The sequence below is a fragment of the Ananas comosus genome, unplaced genomic scaffold, assembly GCF_001540865.1.
Source record: "Ananas comosus cultivar F153 unplaced genomic scaffold, ASM154086v1, whole genome shotgun sequence".
NCBI classification, from domain to species: domain Eukaryota; kingdom Viridiplantae; phylum Streptophyta; class Magnoliopsida; order Poales; family Bromeliaceae; genus Ananas; species Ananas comosus.
The window spans coordinates 22092-29800 of record NW_017890704.1 but is presented as its reverse complement, the minus strand read 5'-3'; the positions used below and the strand labels follow the sequence as shown (position 1 = coordinate 29800).

The window sequence follows — 7709 nt, the reverse complement described above, 5'->3', positions numbered from 1 at the left end:
TGCACCACTAGACCAACTTCAGATCGAAGTACCCACGTGTATCACTATCGTGCTGTCTCCGAATTGGATCAGATAGTCAACCGGACTTACGGAGGGTCCAAAAGGTTAGTGTCCAACCCACTAATCCATAATACACACATCACAACCCCACACATTTCCCACATAATCGGTTTCGCCAAAACCGATAACCATAACTCACCAGATATCCCGAAAATTATCCCGGGATGCCGCCGTTGCCCACTAACTGTCCCGGAACTCATCGACTCGTGCCATGAGTCACCCGCTGTCTCAAAACACATCATTTTGAATATCTAGGCAGCAAACATAATGCAGTACACAGAACTTTAGCAGATTGTAAAGTTCTAGTGTTAGAATAGTAATTGGAACTATTCTAGATCTTTGTAAGGGGTTGTTAAGAATATATCGGCATGTCGCTTGAATGTTTAAGTGGCCGGAGGAGTGAATTAGCCTTGGAACTTCGAAATGCTGGATTTTTGCATAGAGTACCGGTACCCAATGTGGCAGAATGTGGATAAGGGGTCTTTTGGTAATTTTCCTTTGATACTTATCCCTTTTAAGCCTCAGCTCAACCCCAGCAGGGTTTTCTTGTGTTTTAGCTCTGGGAAAACAGGGTAAGTCCCTCTCTTTCTCTCTCTAGATTTCTTTCCTAGTTTTTGAGAAGAATTGGAAGAAATTGATGTGTTGATCTCTTTTCTCTTCTCTTCTCCATGTTTGCTGGTTTGAGGGCTTTGGAGAAGCTATAAAAGTGAGGAAGGGAGTGTTTTGGATGAGATACCTGCAACCCTAGTTTAGGAATTGGCTGAGTTGGAGCTTTGGAAGGTATACTATTTAATCCCTCTCTAGTTTGATGCATTGGGTGATAGTAGTAAGGGTGTTTTTGATGTTAGCTCACAGCAGGGTGTGTGAAGCTCTTTTGGCTGAGTTTTTGGGAACTTTGTAGGTTGGATTCGATGTGCTTCAACCTGAATTGGAGTCTTGGAGAGGTTAGCTTCTTTATGGCAACCTTATATAAGTGTTAGTATATTGAGAGATTAGCTTTGGGGGATTAACTCTTAGCTGAGTTGTGGAACTTAATTGACAGGGTATTTTACTTCCTTTTTTGGGTGGAATTGAGATGGCTAACCTGAGATGGTGAGTGGATTAAAGGCCTCCTTGATACAAAGTATGATTCAACCTATATTAGGTAAATTGTGAAGTCTTATGTGAAGTCTTCCGTGAAGACTTAGTTAAGCTCCTAACTAATTTAGTTTGGTTGTTAGGGTGCTTGAAGGCTAAAGAATACCTTCGCTCGCGAGATCGACAAGAGTCGACAGCGATTTGGTGGATTTGACCTTACCAAAATGGGTGAATTCCCTCTATGTCTTCTTCGACATTAATAAGTTGAAATCCTACATATTCATGTGAATATATGTTTGAATGAATGTGTGTATGCATGAAACATGCTTACTACATATGATTGAATGAAATCTCTATATAGTAGAGGAAAAGGGATTTTGGAACTAACATAGTCAACGTGCATTATCTGAGATTAGTAAAACTTGTGTAGACAAGTTAGACATTGCATCATTCAATAGAGAATCAAGGCAAAGCAATGAATGGAACACTTAGTGTAGTTTAACAACTAAGTGGAGAATGGTTATGATATTTAACTCTTAAGTTAAATTATGCTATTCCATGTTTTAGACATGACGACAGAATTGCTATGCATATTGCATAAAACAAGATTATATCTTTGTATTGTGAAATAAATTGTTTAGAGATCATGTGTAGAATACTTTATCTGAGGTTTGTATACTTGTGTAGACAAGCTGTTCATGATATTCATATGATAGAATTAGCATGAATTTTATGCTATTGGATATGACCTAGTTAAATAACTAGAGTTGGACATAATGATGTAGATTCTGACCTATGGGTCATGAAATGATATACTTGTGTAGTCAATTAGAAGTATTTGCATAATACTTGTTCACTTCCTGTAGTGGAGGTTTAGAAATATAGAACATATGCCATGAGTTTGTATGAACAATATAGTGAGTCAGTGACTATGACTTTTGTAGACCACTTTTAATGTAGGAAGTAGCGAGAGGACTATATGTCACACCCCCGCCCCGAAATCCCTACCAATTTGGCATGGTTCAGGCGCGGCGAACAGACACCGAACGGACAGCAACTCCCTTACCCGCCCAAGGCTCGCAACCTGATCATGTACAAGAATTTACCCAGGAAAATTAAATTCATACATACACGATCAACGGGGCACAAATAGTGCCAACAACGAAGAGCAAGTAATCCACAAGATACACAAGTGAAATAAAGAGAGAACTACTAACTATTACATCACATTTGCATTCTTTATACAATTACATTTTCTTTCCCAAAATGAATACATGCTCATCAAGTACATAGCTCTCCAAAGTTCTCACCTATATGAATCTCTCTCAAATACATAGGTGTGCTAATGCAAAAGAAAAGCTACTACTCTACCAATAATCCTCACTGGTCGGGCGCGATGCCCGTGATGCGGTCCTCGCCCAGCAAACCTGTACCTAGCCCTAGAAATAAAGTGGGGTGAGAACTATCTTCCATAGCACCCAGGGGGCTCGGCTGCCGACTCCGCCGATCTCCCCACTAGGTCCAAATGGGCAAAAGTAACAACGAAACAGATAGATATGTATATCAAAGCTGTAAAGACATAATAGCAAAACTATGCTACTATGCCCATAATCATGTGAAATGAATGCATGCATCATTTAGTAAAAGTTTACTATCATGCTAACAAGTTCGATCCATATTCGATAAGCAATGTTCGATGACAATGTTAACTTTTCATTTACCCAATCTGTGGCGAAACCCTTGGGTTTGCCTACGCCTCATATATCCATCCCATAGGGTAAGGAGACTCTATGTGCCCCCGAACCCGGGACTGTCTGCGAACATCAACTCTGTCCTAATCGCCCGACACTCCGGAGTACTCGACGACAAATCATCTCATGTGAGGATATGGATGGCTTTACCATTCCGAATAACAGACCGTGAGCTTGATCTATCCTCTCCACGTGAGGATACCCTACGAACTAGGGCCAACATTCTATCGGAACTCATCTATTCCGACAATCATGCATAATTACTTAGCTATACTAAGTTCATTTAAGTTCATGAACCTTTAGTGTCAAGTACACTACATTAATGCCACTCTCTATGTCACTGAATAACCATCGAGTTCATCTCTTTCTTTTGGCACTATAGGATCCATATTCCGACCAAATCCTTACCTATCCATTTCACCAAGTATTCCATGCACACTAGGTTAACATTTAGAAGCATAAGGAAAAGGTACTACAATGCAATCCTACAATGCAACACGCAAGAGATGAAAATCATGTATTTCTAAGACATAAAAAAGAGCTCGTGTCACGCCCCGCTATCGCCAATTTGGTCGATCCGGGCCCGTACACAGACGCCGAACGAACAGCACCTCCTCTGCTCGCCCAAGGCTCAACAACAACGAATACATGTATAAAGAAATAAACAATTCCCAAGATACATTTCAATATACATGGCTTGCACGAAGACAAGCAACAACACAAGTGATAGTAAGTCTAACTAAACATGAAATCCACTGTAATTTAAAACTTTACATAACTGAAACATTTATTATTACATGCTTTTAATATACAGTTCATTTTACATGTATCTGAGTCACATCAATAGATGATACATGAACCCAAAATGATAGCCACTAGTACTCGGAGTCCACTAGCTAACGCTCGCTCTGCCTCGATCCCGGCCACAATACCCGGCGCACTGGAACCTGTATTTATGGTGTGAAACTACAAGAAAGTTCGCCATGGGTTCGGCTGCCGACCTCGCCGACTCACCCACTAGGTCTACTCAGGCATATGTAGGCAAGAAAGGTAAACAGATAGTAACCAAATATAAATGTAACTACTACAATGCCTGTACAAAGCTGAAAGAAGCAATATATATGGAAACTGTAAATAAGCATGCATGCTTTTCATTAACTTTACCCAATCTTTTGGTTAACCCACTGGTTAACAATAACTCACTGACACTATCCCAAACATCGGGGAGACGCAACCTGCACCCGACGGGACTGTCAACTGGGGGAGACGCAACCTCCTGGTCCAGTAAAGATGACTACTCCGGAGCTCATCGTTCAAGGAGGAGCGACCTCACTTGAACCAAACAAATGTGAGTATGATCTGATCCCCCTTTAGAGGATTCAACTGACAAACACTGTCACACTTTACTCTAACTAGCTCTTTATGCTAGTTTTATAATTCCAATGTCGATGCTAACCAAATCTCTAGTCATATGTCACCAAGTTCACTATTGTTATAGTCCATGCATTCATAGGGTTCTATGTCCACATTCTATGTTCATATGTTCTTACTATCAATAAGAATTCACACGTTCAATATCACTTGCATAATGCCAATGCCCATACCCTATAATGCATGAAAACAGAAGTAAATATGCTCAATGAATAGCATAGACATAAAAGGTGATTCAAAGACTTCGGATAGCACCACCCACCTGTAGTGGTGTCAACAACTAGAATCCACGTCTCGAAACGTATCAATAACGAGCTCTCGCGACTCCGTGCAAGTAGAGCTAAAACGGCTTCTACCGTAATTAGTGCGTCGCCGACCTGTCGGAAAGTCAATTTAGACTTTCGAGCAAGTTTAATTTTCATTTATAAAGGAACAAGAGAGATTAAACTAGAGTCAAATCTCATATTTTGTAAGTTAGCCTTTCCAACTCCAAGTATCCATGTATATGTATATACTATCATTCATATATACATATAAGCTTAATGCTGATTTCAGCACTAAGCTGAAATGTATGCTGCATTTCCAGCATTTTCACCTCGATTGCTACTGACTTAGTTCATCTCAGCCATAACATCAAAATTTCCAATGCTGAATTTCAGTATTTGAACTTTACGACTTTCCTAGCAGCTCTAATATACAGAATTCAGAGAAGTTTTACCCTCAATCTTATTTAGAAAAAGAGCTAATCCAAGTCGACATTATTCTAGTCACTTATAATATGAAATTTACCAGATTCACTACTCAATCAGCTAGTTCCAATTCCAATAGTCGATAGAGTTCAATGTTGAAATTAGCATTTGAACTTCATGGTTTTCAGCTTTAGTTCAAGTTCTATTTTCAGCTTTTGTTGCTTAAAGTCAGTCTTGGAGCAGCTAACACATTACTCAATTCAGAAATAAACATCAAAGTTTACCTCAGCTGCGGCCACTTAGCTGATTATCCAATTAACTTGCTTCAAGTTCCAGCAGCCATTAAGCTTCATTGCTGAAATTAGTTTACTACTTTCTTCCTTGCAATTGAGCTCAAACTCCTCTAATTTCTCTTTTCAGTCCAGGACACCGAAGGTTCTACAAGTAGCAGCTTCTGGTGGCAAGTTCCTTAACTGAAATTCCAATTAGCTCAAATCAGCCCAATGCTCTAATCTGCTGTTCATAGCAGCACCAAATCCAAATGAACATTATCTTTAAGGCAATTGGCTTGATTCTTATCAAACATGAACCTATGCTTACCTTAATTAGGTATTCTACCAGGGTGATCTCAGCTTTCGAAATCTACTCTCCACTGAATACATCAAAGAAATTCCACCATAATTGCAATTTCAGCTCCAGATCTGAATTTCAGCAATCAAACTCTTAGTTTGATCCATTCTAAAGTAACTACTTGGACTATATTTAGATGTGGAGTGAACTTACTTTAACTTAGTGCTAATTTAGCTTGCTCACTGCATGAAATGGGTCACCCCTGCATTTCGGCAGCACAACAGCACCAACAACATCAACTTCTTGCAATTCTGAAATTTCAGCATTAACAACTTATCACTTCTACACAAGTAATCACATTCTACTTGGGAATTTAGCATCATTTACCCAGATTTAAGCTTCTCCCAAATTTTCTTCAGCTGTAATTCCAATTCAGCAACTTCACTCAAGTCCTCTCTGCTGAAAATTCCATTTCAATGGTTTTCTTCAGCACCAATGGTACCCGGTTGGTGCTCGACCACTTTTCCGAGTCTGAAAACACCCAGGCTGCAATTTGGAGTTGTAATAAATCCAGGTGAGCATCTTTTTTAAGATAATTAACTCAATTATAATTAGATAAGAACATAACTTACCTTAATTCAGAGTTAAATCAAATTGCTCACTGCTTAGTGGTCCAATTCAACATTGTCACAGCAGCTATAGCAAGAACTCCTTACTAGATAGTTTCCCTCAGCTCCAAAAGCTTCCCTTACGGATTCTAATCCAAGATTAAAATTGGAAGCTCTATTAGTTATATTTCCTTTAAATTATAGTATCAACAACACCTAATCAGGGATAAGTATTGTTCTTACCTCAAACTTCAATTCCTTCTCAACTCTAATGGTCCAAAACCCCCCCCTTGATTAGCAACTTCAGCAGCAAAAACTTAACTCCACAAACTCTTCTTCCTTGTTTTGCTCCTAGGCTGAGAAAAGAAGAAGAGAGAGGAATGGATGCAATTATGCTGATGGAAAGGAGGTCCCATACGTGTACATCCTCAGCTGAATGGGGATTAAGGGATAAGATCAGAAAATTGCTACTTAACCCTCCTAAAAAGCTGAAACTGCATTGTAGCCTGCAGGTTTACAATTCAGTCCCTGCAGTTCGCAATTTAGTCCCTGCAGACTTACAATGCAGTCCCTGCACTAACCAGAACCTAGCAGCAGCAATTTGAAGCCTTTCTCGCGCATCTAATTCATTCCGAGTCCACTTAAACACTTCCAAAATGTACTAACACACTTCCACAAGTTATCAAATTAATTTGGAAGCAATTAATTCCCAATTTGGCATCAATGTGACCAAATCGACTAGAATTTCAACTTTCGAGTCACAATGGAAATTGGATGTTTTTAACCACTCCAATTCCATTCTTATCTATTCTCACACTTCCAAAACCTGTCACTTGATGTTCTCAAGCTACTAATTAAGCTTAGAAATGCTTAATTTCCATTTTAGCATTATGGTGGTGACCACTTTGATCACAATTAGCTTCTAATCAAGTTTCAGCCTGTTACAGCTCGGTTGCTTCGGGATGACACCCCCCACCTTTTGAGGGTACGAAGGTTCTAGAAACGCTTCCCAACGGACGTTACGACGATGTCTCGGCCTCCTTGGTCCAAAACAGTGCTCAATCGGCTATATTTCGCCGATAGCTTTTCACCCACTAAACGAATCGAAAATCCGACTTCGCCCCCGCGTTTAAACACCTATCAATTAGGTTTACAAGCTATCAAATGAGATCAATCTCATCATTTATAAAGGACCCCAATTTGGAGCCCTAGGTTTGCACCTATAGCAAACCACTCCATCCAAACCCTAGATTCTAGCATTGATCTATTTAGAAGCATGCTAGAGGTCCATTTGACCCATTTCCAAAGCCAAAAACCTAAAACCCTTAGTTCTACATGCTAGGGTTTAGTAGCTTACCTCTTGAGCTACACCAAAGGGGAGAGGAGAGGGAGGTGAAGGTGTCCAAGGCCTTCTCCCTGATCTCCTTCTTCTTCTTCACCTTTCATTCCTTCTTCTTCTTCCTCTCATTCTTCTCCTTCTCCTTCTTTTTTTCATTCTGGAGAGAGAGAGGGAGAGAGAGAGT

General features: G+C 39.8%; 1 long non-coding RNA gene across 3 annotated transcripts; it reads right to left on the bottom strand.

Moving 5' to 3' along the window:
- Nucleotides 1-2457: 2457 nt before the first annotated feature.
- LOC109704118 lies at nucleotides 2458-6600 on the bottom strand. 3 transcript variants are annotated; one of them, XR_002214178.1, is made up of 8 exons: nucleotides 6430-6600; nucleotides 6211-6335; nucleotides 5966-6124; nucleotides 5792-5889; nucleotides 5609-5709; nucleotides 5293-5481; nucleotides 4582-4696; nucleotides 2458-2576 (listed from the first exon to the last, which is right to left on the bottom strand). It is a non-coding gene; the product is annotated as an uncharacterized LOC109704118 (long non-coding RNA). The 3 variants fall into 3 exon arrangements; XR_002214177.1 differs by lacking the exon at nucleotides 2458-2576 and adding an exon at nucleotides 3790-3835; XR_002214179.1 differs by lacking the exons at nucleotides 2458-2576; nucleotides 4582-4696 and adding an exon at nucleotides 3791-3835.
- Nucleotides 6601-7709: the final 1109 nt, after the last annotated feature.